The sequence below is a fragment of the Pristiophorus japonicus genome, chromosome 13, assembly GCF_044704955.1.
Source record: "Pristiophorus japonicus isolate sPriJap1 chromosome 13, sPriJap1.hap1, whole genome shotgun sequence".
In the NCBI taxonomy this organism is placed as follows: Eukaryota; Metazoa; Chordata; class Chondrichthyes; family Pristiophoridae; genus Pristiophorus; species Pristiophorus japonicus.
Genome location: NC_091989.1, coordinates 1,958,400 through 1,974,837, shown reverse-complemented (window position 1 = coordinate 1,974,837; position 16,438 = coordinate 1,958,400). Strand labels below are relative to the sequence as shown.

The following is a 16,438-nucleotide window of genomic DNA, read 5'->3' as shown; positions in this document are numbered from 1 at the left end:
TTCTCCTCATCTCGGTCCTAAATGGCTTACCCCTTATTCTTAGAATCAGGGGTCATAAACTCCCCAGCAATGGGAACATTCTTCCTGCCTCTAACATGTCCAATCCTGTCAGAATTTTATATGTTTCTATGAGATCCCCTCTCATTCTTTGCAACTCTAGTGGATACAAGCCCAGTTGATCCAGTCTCTCCTCATATGTCAGTCCTGCCATCCTGGGAATCAATCTGGTGAACCTTTGCTGTACTCCCTCAATAGCAAGAATGTCTTTCCTCAGATTAGGAGACCAAAACTGAACACAATATTCCAGGTGAGGCCTCACTAAGGCCCTGTACAACTGCAGTAAGACCTCCCTGCTCCTATACTCAAATCTTTTAGCTATGAAGGCCAACATGCCATTTGCCTTCTTCACCGCCTGCTGTACCTGTATGCCATCTTTCAATGACTGATGAACCATGACACCCAGGTCGCGTTGCACCTCACATTTTCCTAATCTGTCACCATTCAAATAATATTCTGTCTTCCTGTTTTTGCCCCCAAAGTGGATAACCTCACATTTATCCACATTATACTGCATCTGCCATGCATTTGCCCACTCACCTAACCTGTCCAAGTCACCCTGCAGCCTTTTAGCATCCTCCTCACAGTTCACACCGCCACCCAGCTTAATGTCATCGGCACCAGGAGAGAGATTAGACCACGCCCTGCATCCCAGCATCCAGAGTATGGCAGCCACCATGCATGCTGTTATCTCCTATGGCTTTCAGGGTCAGATAGCTACCTTCAGACCAGCCATCCGTTGAACAGCAGAGTTCAAGATCCAGGACCTTATAGAACATCAATGGCTGGAAATGCCTTGACTGATGCATTCTTCTCAGGGCAGCAGAACATGCAAGTCCCTTGGCCTTCCCTGTCAGAGCACTGTGCCATCGGAACACAGGAGGTAAGATCAGGCTGCCTAGGAACAAGCTCCAGCAATGCAGCCAGCAACAATCCCTACCAGGGCAAGCATCCATGAAACTAAGGTCACCTCAGGCCCATCGTCCTTTTGAACATGGCTAACCACCCACCTCTCATGATATTGGCCTTCACGTTACACCAAAGACAAACATTAGAATAGATGAAAGAAAGGCATGTTTAGCCAGCCGTTGATGTTAGGAAAGAGTCTGTTGACTTTTGTCCACTTTGGATTTTATTGTATTAAAATAGAATGTCCACTTATCTTTTTTTTTTGTTCACAGGATTTGAGCATCGTTGGCAAGGCCGGCATTTATTGCCCATTCCTAATTGCCCCTCGAGAAGGTGGTGGTGAGCCGCCGCCTTGAACCGCTGCAGTCCGTGTGGTGAAGGTGCTCCCACAGTGCTGACTTTGTCGGAGCGGTTTGGTACAACTGAGTGTCTCGCTGGGCCATTCCAGAGGGCAGTTAAGAGCCAACCACATTGCTGTGGGTCTGGAGTCACATATAGGCCAGACCGGGTAAGGGCGGCAGATTTCCTTCCCTGAAGGACATCAGTGAACCAGACGGGTTTTTACGACAATCCGGTAGTTTCATGGTCACCATTACTGACACTGGCTTTTAAAAAAATTCTAGGTTTATTTAATTAATTGAATTTAAATTCCCCAGCTGCCCTGGTGAGATTTGAACTTGTGTCCAAATGATTAGTCCTGTAACATAAGCACTGTGCTACTGTACCCCTAAATGTAGTGATGGGTAGGGCTGGTGTGTTGTCATGGGACTGGATTGGGACTGGATTGGGACTGGATTGGGACTGGATTGGGACTGGATTGGGACTGGATTGAAGGATTTGTCCTTTATTGGAAGTTAGCTGGAGAAGAGTTAAGGCACAAGTCTCAAAGGTAATTGTTGTTAAATGGAAGTGAAGACTTCAGTGATCAGTTTTCTCTGATGTTCCTTGCGGCAGACACTGAGGAATCCTCCGAGTGCAGCTCAATGTGATGCTCCCCTCAATGTACCCCTGCCTGAAACCATTTCCCCAGGAATATACAATGCATGTATGTGCAGGTGCACCACAGGCGTGGTATATGAGCTGGAGCTCACTGTAGAGCTGCTCCTGACATGTCCCGGAGCGAATGCACACCTGTGACACCTCGATAGTCTTAATAACCAATGTTGTAGAGGCATGTGCCTCATTATTCTGCTACTCTTAGTGGGATCAATATCCATGGGAACAGAGGTAGACTGTGTCACCCACAAGTCTTGTATTAACATGATTTTCTTCCCTGATGGGCCAGATGGGGTTGAATTTCAAAGTATGAAAGGATTGATTGTAGGATGTGTTTGATCCGTTGCACATTGTCACACACAATCTCCACATTCAGAGAGTGGAAGCCCTTCTTGTTGAGGGGATTTTCTGTAGGAGCCTGCAAAGCAATGTGGGTGCCATCGACTGCATCCTGGACCTCAGGACCTTGGGACCCTGTAAGACAGGATAACGTTACCGTTCTGTTTAGCCAAAGGTGCTAAATTCCCCAGCTATCCTGTAAATGTTTGCATGTACTGCACCCGAGCTTTACTGACATGAATTGTCCTCTGGCTCCTCAATATGCCACAAACGCTCAGTGCAGTGGTGACCTAAATAACCACACAGAGAGTGGTATGGTGGATGAATATGGCTGCCGGCCCTCATGTAGTAGATGGAAGAGTTACACAACTGCATCTTTTGGAGATACTCACTCTTCTCTTGTATAAATCCTCACTGCACTCCTCACGGCACCACGGTTACCTGTATATTAAATGGAAGGTGGGGCAATATCTGGTGTGGTCCTTCCTCCTTAAAAGATGCCTGACTCTCCTTCACTCTGTCCTGTGCTGCCCGTCTCCCTCCTTGGTAATGTCACACAAGGACTATGCCTAGCGCACACATCACCTGCTTTCTGAAACCTGTCACTGTGGGTGGTGGGAGCTTGGAATCTCCCGTGGTCTCACACTCTCACAAACATGCCCATGTCTGTCTAGGCAGAATGCCAAAACAGCGTTATGAAAAGCTGTTGCCAGCTGCAGAAATCGCCATTGAAACGCTCCACACTCCTGGGGCTCTCAAACTCCTCACTTCTGCCTGTGTCTGTGCAGTCAGGCAACAGCTGCACTTCACAATTCAACTCCTCCCGAGCGTACAGTGAATATAAAAGCAGAAATTTCAGCAACACTGCCACTGGACCTTATTACTGATCACTGAGCTCACTTGGGCTTCCGGGCAGATTGCGGGAAGTTTCAAAAAAGGCGCAAAGGAATTTTGGGAGCAAAGGATTTTGGGTCTTCTGCACCGATTTGCTACGAGAAGGGAAACTCTGAGTTGAAGACAGCAGGGAGTTTCTGGGCCATTATTTATTATCTGGGTTTAGCAAGTGGTGGATGATTTATGGAGAGGTGGCACCAAGACCCCAAATTTCGGTCTGATATCGGGCAGGCAATCCAACTGATCACTGGTGTTGAGGTCTCTGGAGATACACCGCTTTAGGAAGAGGTATCGCGTGTATCCATAAACAGATTCAGCATACCCTCTGGACACTGAAGTTTATCATTTTTTAATTTATTCATTCATGGGATGTGGGCATCGCTGGCAAGGCCGGCATTTATTGCCCATTCCTAATTGCCCTCGAGAAGGAGGTGGTGAGCCGCTTTCTTGAACCACTGCAGTCCGTGTGATGAAGGTGCTCCCACAGTGCTGTTAGGGAGGGAGTCCCAGGATTTTGACCCAGCAACGGTGAAGGAATGGCCAATATATTTCCAAGTCAGGATGGTGTGTGACTTGGAGGGGTATATGGAGCTGATGGTGTTCCCATGCGCCTGTTGCCCTTGTCCTTCTAGGCGGTAGAGGTCACGGGTTTGGGAGGTGTGTATTTTACATGCTGAATTCCCTCGTGCTCTTACAATTTTGTTGTCATCTTTAGGAGATGCTAAGCATGATGTGTATTACCTTGACCTCAGCATTAGTCAAGATCTCGTTCTTCAAGTCTTGACCCTTGCTTTTTTCTAAGTTTGTAACTTCAGGTATGGTGCTGGCACGTGGTTAATGGGGGCTCCAGAACATTTCCTGATCGTTTTGAGTTGGCAGATTTAGGCAGTGTGTGCTCAGACCCGAGTGTGTGTAGTTGTCGGCTGCTGTGTTCATGTATACGCGTCTGGATAGAATCACTTCTTACATGGCCCTCCATTCCCTGGGTATGGAGACCCGTGCCTTTGTACCTCTCATTGCCTTGCAACAGACCACAGCTTTCCTTTAAATGTACTGCATTTATGAACTGTGACTACAATGAGGTATCAGTGACCCACGACTCTGTGATTCTGCTGCTTGGTGAGCAGTAATATCCTGTGCACATGTGTAATGAATCACGTGCGTTTTAAATCGCTCCTAATCGGATGCCTGAAACCAGCCTTCACAAGGTTCCCTGCAATCGCTGCTGACGGGCTGCCTGTAGATTTTATTCAGTGACAAAGGTTTTGCAGTTTGCAAATGGTGTTGCCGTGATGTGAAGATTAAAAGGTCCTAATTTGGTGGCACATTGGCAGTGAATGGCCTATGACATCACGGAGAGGACATTGTAAATATAAGCCAGCTATATGACAAAACAAACATTCATACCTCACAATTAGCAACATATATTTTTCTTGATATGGATGTAGAAGCTGAAGGAGCCCATCGTTAATGACAAAACTCCTTGGACCATCGCTCAATGTCAGCACAGTGGGGTTTGCTGCAGGCTGTTCCTGTGCTGGACATCCTCAGGATGCTGGCTCCAATACTGGAAACCACAAGACCCCTTCCTTAAGACTGAAGTCTGGGCCAAGCATTACCTTCAAGCTCAATAGTCATCGGATTTTTAAAACAAAAATAGAGATCTTTTAGACACACACATGAATGGGGCAGATGAAGATTTCAGAAGTTATCAGCCACACTGCCCAAATCCAGGAGCAAGAAAATCCAGTCTATGAGGAAATGGCGCCTCATTCACCATGTGCCAACACTGTAGGCAAACTTGAAGTTAAAAGGCAGAAAAAAGCAAGGAGCAAGTCTTAAAGAAGGAAATCTTGACCAAAGCAAAGGATAAAGAAAGAAAGATTTGCATTTATATCGCGCCTTTCACGACCACCGGGCGTCTCAAAGCTCTTTACAGCCAATTAAACATTTTTGGAGTGTAGTCACTGTTGTAATGTGGGAAACACAGCAGCCAATTTGCGCACAGCAAGCTCCCACATACAGCAATGTGATAATGACCAGATGATCTGTTTTAGTGATGTTGATTGAGGGTTAAATATTGACCCCAGGACACCAGGGATAACGCCCCTGCTTGGCTAAGGTGGACAATGTGGAGAAGCTGAGCGGAAATGAATGATGAATGTCTCAGTTATAAGTCTTGTGACTGAAAATCACACACACATAGGCTTGGTCGAATGTTCACTGTTCCACATTAATCTGATTTCCACCGTACAATGCAGATATGATGTTTGGTGAATGTTTGCCGCATTATTTGAAAAGTTATAGCACAGCGCCAGGTAGAAACATGGATGACTACAGACCTGAAACCTTAGGGTGCTTGAAACTATTGAGAAGCACGATAGTTTAATTATTGTCACTGAGGAGAGTGGGTGAGAGACAATGGAGCAATAACAGCAACAGCTTGCATTTATATATCGCCCATAACAACATAAGAAATAGGAGCAGGAGTCGGCCATTCGGCCCCTCGAGCCTGCTCCGCCATTTAATAAGATCACGGCTGATCTTCGACCTCAACTCCACTTTCCTGGTCAATCCCCATATCCCTTGATTCCCCGCGAGTCCAAAAATCTGTCGATCTCAGCCTTGAATATATTCAGTGACTGAGCCTCTACAGCCCTCTGGGGCAGAGAATTCCAAAGATTTACCACCCTCCGAGTGAAAAACTTCCTCCTCATCTCAGTCCTAAATGGCTGAGTCTGTGACCCCTGGTTCTAGACTCTCCAGCTCGGGAGAAACAGCCTCTCAGCATCTACTCTGTCAAGTCCTCTGAGAATGTTGTATGTTTCAATAGGATCACCTCTCATTCTTCTAAACTCCAGAGAGTATCAGCCCAATCTACTCAATCTCTCCTCTCATCCCAAGAATCAATCTGGTTAACCTTTGTTGCACCGCCTCTAAGTCAAATATATCCATTCTTGGGTAAGGAGACCAAAATTGTGCACAATACTCCAGGTGTGGTCTCGCCCGATATCATTGTAGTAAGATTTCCTCACTCTTATACTCTAACCCCTTTTGCAGTAAAGGCAGACATACCATTTGAGTTTCTAATTGATTGCTAGTAACTTTGGAAAACATCCCAACTCGCTTCACAGGAACGTTATCAAATACATTTTGACACCGAACGACATAAAGAGATATTAGGACAGATGACCAAAAGCTTGGTCAAAGAGATTTCATTTTTAAGCGCGTCTTAAAGGTGGAGAGGCAGCGATGACATGAGATGAGGGTATGATAGTGCAGTGGTTATGTTACTAGGCGAGTAATCCAGAGAATGTGTCATTCAAATCCCACCACGGCAGTTGGAAGAATGTAATTCAGCTTTTAAAACAATCTGGAAATAAAAAGCTGGTACCAGTAAATGTGACCACGGAACTGTCAGATTGTCATAAAAACCCGATTGGTTCACTAATGTCCTTCAGGGAAGGAAACCTGTGTCTTTACATATGATTCCAGTCCCACTCAGTTGTATCAAGCCGCCTGAGTAATCCGGGATGGGCAATGAATGCTGGCTTTGCCAGTGCAAGGATTGACATTAACAACCAGGACAGAGTCCGGGTAAGAAGACAGGAAGTGGGATAAGGGATGGCAACAGAAGGAAGAATGGAGGTGGACAACTGGAGCAAGCAGGCATGATGTGAGAGACCCAATGAAGGAGCACTTGAACTTGAATAATAAGATACTCATGGCAGTGCAGAGAGAGATCTGGGGCTATTTAAACCTAACCCACCGATTGGGGAATGGGCGAGATCGAGAGCAACGCTGGTTCGACACACAGTCCCAATTTTACTCTTCCTTCAAGTTAATGGAGAGTGATATTGGGCAACGGCATAATGCCAGCATTCCACCCCATGTGTATCTTGACTGGCGACTTAGATTCAAATTAAAACGAAAGAAAAAATAAAAACTTGCATTAATATAGTGCCTTTCAAGACCACCGGATGTCCCAAAGCACTTTACAGCCAATGAAGTACTTTTGAAGTGTAGTCACTGTTGTAATGTAGGAAACACAGCAGCCAATTTGCGCACAGCAAGCTCCCATAAACAGCAATGTGATAATGAGCAAATAATCTGTTTTAGTGATGTTGATTGAGGGATAAATATTGGCCCCAGGACACCGGGGATAACTCCCCTGCTCTTCTTCGAAATAGTGCCACAAGATCTTTTACTTCCACCTGAGAGAGCAGATGGTGCTTCGATTTAACGTCTAACCCAAAAGACAGCACCTCCTACAGTGCAGCACTCCCTCAGTAGTGCACTGGGAGTTAAGTGCTCCAATCTCTGGAGTGGGACTTGAACCCACAACCTTCTGACCCAGAGGCGAGAGTGCTGCCCAATGAGCCATAGCCGACAAACTTACCCCCAGAATGTCTCATTGCAAATAGTCTTTTGCTGATGAGACCGGGAGCATGGTATAATACATCATTCCATCCTTGTCTCAGGCGATGGAAACTCTCTTGTTAACATTTTAGGCTGTGGCCTCGGGAGGAAATGAGGTTTTTTTGGGGGAAAATAGTCCAATTAGCATTTTCTGATTTAAAGCAGTGAGCCAGAAAGCAACATGTCTGCATTATTTACGAAGGCAGCAATAGTCATTAGCAGCGTCGTTCTCCAGAATAGGAACGTCAAACAGCTGAACTTGTTAAAAGGGAATTAAAAGTGCTTCATGTGGGAGCGAAGGGCTCATTCGCTTGCACCAGAAGCCCGTTTAAAAAAAGAGGAAGGCAAATAAATCTTCTGAAGTAGGCTTTGTAAATGTGTTTGTTATGTCTGCTTCAGGTTTTGCTGGGAGCATATGGCTGCTATTCCTCTGTCTTACCCACTCAGTCCCCGCCCACCCAGCCTTTCCCTTGCCTAGTGTTCCCCTGCTGCTTTTCCACACTTGGAGAAGTTGCTCAGAGTACAGTCGGCTGACACCGGCATCAAAGCCTTGGATTACTGACTTTATCCAGCATCTCCTCACCGGCCGCAGGAAAGCAATGAGCACTCGGTTGACGTATTTGATTAGTTCAAATCAAAGCATCATGGTCTAATTCCTCCATAAAGGTCTGAAAGTCATCTCCTGTGGGATTACTGCTTGCACTCAGGTACATTTTTTCCCCTTTGAGCAACTCTCGGTAAGCCATCTACTATTTTCTAAATGCTTTTTTTCTATTCCTTAAGGTCATGTCCCGAAGGCACGATTTGAATCCACTCTTGACTATCTGTGCGTTTATAACGCAGAGCATCGGAGAGAAAGTTAGTTCACCCTTTAAGTGCTGAAGTTGCTTGCGCAAAGAACTGTGAATGTTTTCTGTCATGTAACGATTAGAGAAGAAAAGTGACTTTCCGGCAAAGTATTTGAGTGTAAATTGTCAAACATACGGAGCCCTATATTGTGCAAAGGTCTGACAGTCCTGTTGTATTTATTTAATGCAGAGCTGATTGCATTCTTCAATGGGTTAAACCTGCTCCGTTAAATGAAAATGTTTGTGCAGTTGGGTGCTGAAGATCTGGAGCACGATGTACGATTATGAAATGCCAAATCGTAGTTTGTTCATCTTTGACCATTAAGAAAATGAAATAACTAAAACTGAATGAAGTTTTATTGCTTTTGTTTAAAGTGTGTGCACTGGTGCCTATAATGAGCTGACAGGAATGGTACAAAGCTCGCTGGGCTGAGGTCTAACGTGCTGCTCTGGCTCTTGGTAGCGTTCATTTATTTTTGCAATGAAGAACATTTTACAGCAGAAGTAGATTTTTTTATTGTAGCACAAGCGTAAACGCTGCCTGCATTATGAGTTTATTTATGAGGCATTGACATTTGTTTTGCATGACTTTTCCCCTGTCACCGAGTTAGTGCTCACTCCCGCTTCCCGACCATGCTGCCTCGTGGAGAGGTTGGGATGATCCAGGTTTGGACATCGCCAATCATCTCTAGAATGCCACAAGGAGGCGTACGTGAGCAGCACAAGAAGGGGAACTCAGGTCACTCCAAGCACCAGTGCACACAGAAAATCCAGCAGCGACTAAAAAAAACAGGCAGTCTCTGGGGAGGAGTAGATTACATGGTTAATGAAACCGAGCTTTGATGTGGAACTCCTTGACTAGGGCCAAGGGTGATGCAGTTATAACATGTAACGGGGACAAGGGGGGAAGCAAGGAGAAGCCTGTGGAAATTCATGTCTGCACCGAGGGAGCCACTGCCGTGTTTGACAATCAGAGAGAAAAGTAGTCAGTGGTGAGCGAAAGTGAATCATCCGTGCTGAGGTTCTGAACTTTGATCGACTTGAAAAAGGATGCACGTTGTTAAAGGGTCAGTAATGATGAACACATGCAGCTTCTTAGTCACATCAAAAACAGAATATTTTATTTCTGGTCAGTCTGAAGTTATTGGAGCCGATTTATTTTTAACCCTGGCAGGATTTTGCAGTGTGTGTATCTGGTGGCAAGTTTCGGTGCCAGGAATGTACAGATATTGTGGGACTTCAATGAAGGAGAATATGTCAAACTTTTACCACGGACGTAAAGAGTATTAAAAAGGCTTTTCTGGCCGAGTGCAAGGGTTTAGTTGCCTCATAATTATTGGTAGGTCCCAGTGGAGAGGGAGCAGGTGAAGGAGGGTGCAAGGAGTGCAGAGAGCATAGGAGGCAAATAAGGCACAGAAGGTCCCTTCCCTAGGAGCCATGTGGTAGAAGGCCCAGGGTCACGAGATAGGGAGTGACACTGAGGTGTGCCACCTGGTCACTGAAGGCAGTGGACCAACTACGTGTGCTACCTGAACCTCAGTGTTCCCACTACTGCAGGCCAACACAGGTAGCACCCGAGGGCTCTGGCAATTGGTCACCTACCCATTGCATTAAACACAAGAGCCATGGGGATTAAAGGTTGGGGATCTGCTCAATGGAAATTTCTTCCTGCAATACAGTCTCTCTTTCATCATGACATGAAAGAAAGACTTACATTTATATAGTGCCTTTCACGACCACTGGTCATCTCAAAGTGCTTTTTGAACTGTAGTCACTGTTGTACTGTGGTAAAAGCGGCAGCCAATTTGCACACAGCAAGCTCCCACAAAGAGCAATGTGATAATGACCAGGTAATTTGTTTTTGTTATGCTGATTGAGGGATAAATATTGGCCCCAGGTCACCGGGGATAACTCCCCTGTTTTTCTTCTAAATAGTGCCATGGGATCTTTTACATCCACCTGAGGTTTAACGTCTCATCCGAAAGACATGTATAATATAATCTGTATAATCATGCCACATTCACTCCTAATGTCTTGCAGTTTGTGTATACATCTTTTACAAATTTCCCTCTTGGTGTGTGCTGCTACATTTCAGCAATATTCATAACTTATTTTTGTGCTTTTTGTCAATGATCTGGAACTGTACCAGGCTGTGAGTCACAGAGATAGTCTTGGATTTCCATTCCTTGCACCTGCTTTCCTGGCCGTTCTCCCCGCCACTCAAGCTTCTATTGTTTCATCTCTCAACTTACCAGCGATTGAAGGGCCTTGTTTTCGGTAAACACAGTTGTTTCTCTGCTGGGATTCAACCATTTATTCCAATAGCTGCACCTTCCACTGCAGGAATACTGACCATTCCCACATTGATTGTGGTTTTGGCGGCCGGCTGTGTGAGAGGCGTGAGACAGTCTGGATTGTACTGGCTCCACGATAGGCCGCTGCTGCTTCCTTTCCTTCTTTGCAACTGTGATGTGTTTGCTTCATGGGTTCTTTGCTTAAAGATTCATAGCAACACATTGCTATTAAGAACCAGTTGGTTTATTAGCAATGGTTTAACAATCACACTACACATTACCGGTTCATCCACCAGGCTCCCAACTGCATACCTCATCGTGGATCCCCCGAACCCAACTGGCTGGGGTTTTATTGAGTCTTGTTAACATCACGTGACTGGCTAAGCCACTCACAGTGCAACAGCTCTACAACTATTTTAAAATATACTTTTAAGCCAAGTGCCCCCTTTTGCAAGGGCACAAAAATCCACAAATTAACAATTAAACATTAAAAGGAACCTTGTCAAATCAAATTAAATTAAAATGCTGTTCCCTATTGAAATGATGCACTCCAGCCCCTCCGGTGCCCACCTCTCGCGGACAGCCGTGAGCGTGCCGATGGACACCGCGTGCTCCATCACCAGGGGCACCCTGGCATGAACGCAACAGCTCTACAAACCTGTGAGCATACTCACCAGTGCATACATTACAGCAATTAAATCATATCCTTACCAGTCCGATGTTTAAAATTCCCGACGTTTTATCGACACCGGTGAAACTGATGTGTTTCTCCGATTTCCTGAAACAAGAATGCTGGTCGTCGACTCTACCTAACCTTAACCCTAACCCTAACCTTAACCCTAACCCTAACCCTAACCCTAACCTTAACCCTAACCCTAACCCTAACCCTAACCTTAACCCTAACCTTAACCCTAACCTGCACTGCGGGTGCAAATCCCATGATTTTCGACCAGGAAACTAAATGGCGATAAAATCCGAGGCTGTATGCCGGCCGCCTGGCACATTGCTCCTGGTGAGCGCGGGGTCCTGGGAGAGTGCTGAATCAGCCCTATCCTCCCCAAAGTCCTTGACAGCAACACACTCTTTGATTCATTGCTTTCACAATGATTGTCTGCAGATAGTTAAAAGGTTTACATTTCGGCTGTGCTGATTAAAATAGAATGGACAGAAATGCAATTCATTGATTAATAAGCTGGTTAAACAGTCACTGAGTCGAGCATGGCACAGACATTAACTTACTTTGATCCTGCTCTCCAATAGTGTTGAACTAGTTCTAATTGTTTCCTTCTGTCCGTTGGATCTTAATGCAGCTGCACTTCTGAAGTGTAAATACGGCATGCTAATTTAAAATTAACCTTGTATTTCCACAAATTTGCAGTGTTTAAAATGTTTAATAATGATTTGGGTCTGCTGCAATGTGCTTAACTTTAAAACTTAAACCAGTCTAAATTCCAGTGCATTGTACTTCCAGGGAACATGGAGGAGAATCCTATATTATAACAGAAACTCTCTTCTGCAAAAGGCAAAGGACAATGAGGTGAAAAATAAAACAGAGACAAAGAACATTTTTCGTCTTTATGTTCTTAAAACATGAACACCCTGCTCTGGAGAAATGTCAGCACTGGAGAAATGTCAGCACTGTGTCATTGGTGTTTTATGCATTTAAATTCATATATGATGGCTCCTTCTTTTCTAGCCTCCTGCCTCACTCCATCGCAAACTATCATTTCCTCCATTGGGCCGATACTCTGGAGTTTAGAGGAATGAGAGATGATCTCATTGAAACATACACTTCTGAGGGGGATTGACAGGTTGGATGCAGGGAGGATGTTTCCCCCGGGCTGGAGTGTCTAGAACCAGGGGTCACAGTCTCAGGTTAAGGAGTCGACCATCTAGGACTGAGATGAGGAGAAATTTCTTCACTCAGAGGGTGGTGAATCTTTGCAATTCTCTGCCCCAGAGGGCTGTCGATGCTGGGTTGCTGAATATATTGAAGGCTGAGATCGACAGATTTTTGGACTCTCGCGGAATCGAGGGATATCTCCGCACTATGCAGAAATTACACCCTGCTGCCCTTCCTACTGCTCATATCCTCATTCTGTTCAACTGAAGAATCTGAAATCCCAATCTTACTCCATTTCACCTTTACAACTTGTATTTATTTAGTGCCTCTAATGTAGTGAAACATCCCAAGGTGCTTCACAGGAGTATTATTAGATTAAATATTTGACACCGAACCACATAAGTAGAAATTAGAGCAGGTGACCAAAAACTTGGTCAAAGGGATATGTTTTAAGGAGCATCTTAAAGGAAGAAAGAGACTTAGAGAGGCGGAGAGGTTTAGGCAGGGAGTTCCAGAGCTTAGGGACTAGGCAACAGAAGGCACGGCCACTAATGGTTGAGCGATTATAATCCGGGATGCTCAAGAGGGCAGAATTAGAGGAGAATTAGGGAAGAAAGTGAAATACATTAAACATGAGGGGCGCGGGGGAGAAGACAGTGCTGGCTGATTGCCACTGTTGAATTCCAGCGTGGTAATTACTCCTAGCTTTGTATCTGCTTATATATAAACTCTTTTAGTAATTGTCAGATTATTAAAGTAATCTGTCAGACAACTAGATAGTGCCTTTCACATCAGATTCTCTTGAACACAAAGAGCGTTAAATTAATGATTTGATTATGTGGCTTAATGTGACATACCATCAATACCTCACAACCAGCCATGGGAAAAGGTCGGTTATTAGTTAATGAAGGAATGTTGGCCAAGGACACTGGGGAGAATTCCATTCTCATCTTTAAATTACAATATTGATCCTTTAACATTGAACTAAATTACAGCAAGGAACTTCTGACAATTCAGCACTTGCTCAGCATTTTGCGGGAGTGTTAGTCTAGATTATTTGCTCAAGCCTCTGTATGGGGTTCGAGTGCATAGCTTTCTGACCTAAATACAAGCGTGTCCAATGGAGCCCGGTTGTCACAGTCTTCACAAAAGTAAAATGTAATTTATGTGAAGAATATCTGCTTCATTTGAAATTCAGTTGTACAGTTTGGGAATCTGTAGGAAATATTACTGATATATGCAGTAATCATTAAATTCAGAAATCTGGAAAAGTGCATGTTGGGCGATATCGCCCGGGGTGAAGAAAATAAAAGAGACATGGGTAAATCAGGGACTTGTGATTGAGTGACAGCCAGTGTATGTTTTAAAAGCCTTATGACTGTAGGGAGCAGAGAGGGCTGAGGGCGGTAAGGAATTCCACAATCCTGCAATAAATGTGTTGGAGCAGGAGACCGCGTATCAAACAACAACAACAACTTATATTTACGTAGCACCTTTAACGTAATGAAACGTCCCAAGGTGCTTCACAGGAGCATTATCAGACATTATTTGACACCGAGCCACATAAGGAGCTATCAGCACAGGTGAAGTAGGTTTTAATCATTGTCTTAAAGGAGGGGAGAGAGTTAGAGAGGCGAGAAGATTTCGGGAGAGCAGAAGGTGTGGCCACCATTGGTGCAGTGATGAGAATTGGGAATCCTTCACTACAGCACAGTGAGATTGCAGGGAGAGGGAAGAACGTGTGCTCCAGGCTATGCAGCTTAGTAGGAGCAAGGCTAAACAAAGAAGTACTTGCTATTATAGCATTGACAAAATACAGAGGAATACACCCAATTACCATGCAGAGAAGTTGGAAGTTTTCTTTTTGAGGTGAGAGAGATCACCTTTCACATGACCAGCCTTTTCTCCATGGACAGCAATTCCCTTCAGAGATTCGGGATGCTTTTGCAATGTTAAATGAATTGGACATCTCACATTACCATTAGTCACTGCTCAAATGGTTTGACTTTTGCCTGTAAGGTAATCTTCTGTTCATAATAGAAATATCAGCTGCTTCCCAGTTTATTTTAGTAGGAGCTGGAGTCTGAGTAAGTTCTTTCTGCCCCATTAACATGATATTCTTCTACTGAATTGAAATCTTACTAAAATAAATATGCTAATTTAGTAACTCATTGGTACCCCGGCCCAATTTCCGCAAGTCAACCACCAGGGTCAAATTCTTCAGGCCCTCCTTCCAGCTGTGACCACTTGTGCCCTGTAAACTAATCTCAGTTAGTGTCCCTGGATCTGGGACTGGTGCACTCAGCCAGGGTTCCCACTCCTACTCCCGACCCCATAAGCCCTGCTAAAACTGCACCATTCGCTGCTTGGTAAGGATTCAATCAAGCTCCACTGTGGTGTCTTCAGTGGTTCGATTGCTCAGTGACACGGCTCAGCGGTGAAGAGGGGCCAGTTTGCCCAGTGCTCGAGTGCTATGTAGCAGCTAGAGTAACTGCCTTTAGGCGACAGGGAGAAAATGCAGGGGGGGGGGGGGGAGAAAGCATATTAATAAAAACTGGAGACGCATTATGTAAAGATTATATGCAGTAAGCCTTTAGGGAAAGGTTTGCTGTAGTTTGTCAGTAACAGAGAATAAATTGGTGCCTGATTATATTTCAGGAAAGGTTCTCAGTACAGACATGTAGTGCGCCGTGTAATCACAAACAGCAGGTTTCCAGCTTCAGTCCTGCATTCAACACACGAATAGGTATTACCAAAACATGCCCTGCTTGTTGCATTTAGAGTATTCAATATATTGTTTAGCAAATCTGATACGCTAATAGTGAGTGCACATTGTTAATTTAACCACATGTGTAATTGTGTATCAGTCACAGCTGATCTTGTCCACAGATACATGGAAACCAAAGTATGGAATTCTACCCAAGCTTGGCATCAGTGGGGAACAGTCTGGACTATTGCTTGTCCGACTGTTCCAACTGCAAGCAGGACAAAGCTGACAACCCTTGTTAATTAACATCTGCTTTTGTGTACTAACTTTCTTGTTTAAGAATGCATATTTAAATTTATAATGTTTCATTTTTATGCCATAACATGATTAAGAGCAGAATGCCTCTTTAGCTGCATTCTTTCCTTTGTGTTCGAGATACAAGGGCCCTGGCGGATTTCACTAATCCTGCTTCAGAAAGCCTTCCTGAGGCAATATGATCATTTGTGCATCTACTGTGCAACGCTGGGGCGCAGCTGGTCTGCAGCCAAGACATGTGTTCTCTGTTGATCATTTCATAAACAGTCATTTGTCATTGGCAAAATAATATTTGTGGAAGAATGCCTTCTAATATCGGATTGCGCTGGGGTTCGTTAATAGCGTGCGGAATAATTACATATTACAATTCCCTCTGCAAATACAAAAGGACTGTCAGATTATTCGCTTATTACCACTATAATCCTAACAAAAGGGTTGGAAGCCTCTGCTAAAAATAAGTTCCAAACCTTAATCACAGGTTTTAATAGAATCAAAATACTGCCCGCAGTGATTATGTTACTATATTGATACGAATTTCTCCCCTCAGGTTTCTAGTTTCGTAGAGAACTGTAAATATATATTTTTTTGCCGACATTGAAAACATGTTGAATTGCAGTAAGGAGTGGTGAAAGTGCACTGGCCAACACCCATTGCACTGATCCCATGGAGCGCCTAACACCCTCAGCGTTTCACGATGACTCCAGCAAGCAGGCAATACTTTGGCTGTGCACAAGGCTCATTCTGGCCCTGCAATTTATTTATGGGCTTGTGGGCTTGTCTTCTTACAATTACAGCACCTGCGCAGCTTTCCAGACTG

At 44.5% G+C, this 16,438-nt stretch overlaps 1 protein-coding gene across 1 annotated transcript in view; it reads left to right on the top strand.

Annotated features, from left to right (window-relative positions):
• The first annotated feature begins 8,164 nt into the window (after positions 1-8,164).
• Positions 8,165-16,438, top strand: part of sema3ab (sema domain, immunoglobulin domain (Ig), short basic domain, secreted, (semaphorin) 3Ab) — a 315,517-nt gene continuing 307,243 nt past the window's right edge. The window contains exon 1 of the mRNA XM_070897057.1: positions 8,165-8,321. The gene's annotated coding sequence lies outside the window, so the exon portion shown is untranslated. The remainder of the gene's footprint in view (positions 8,322-16,438) is intronic.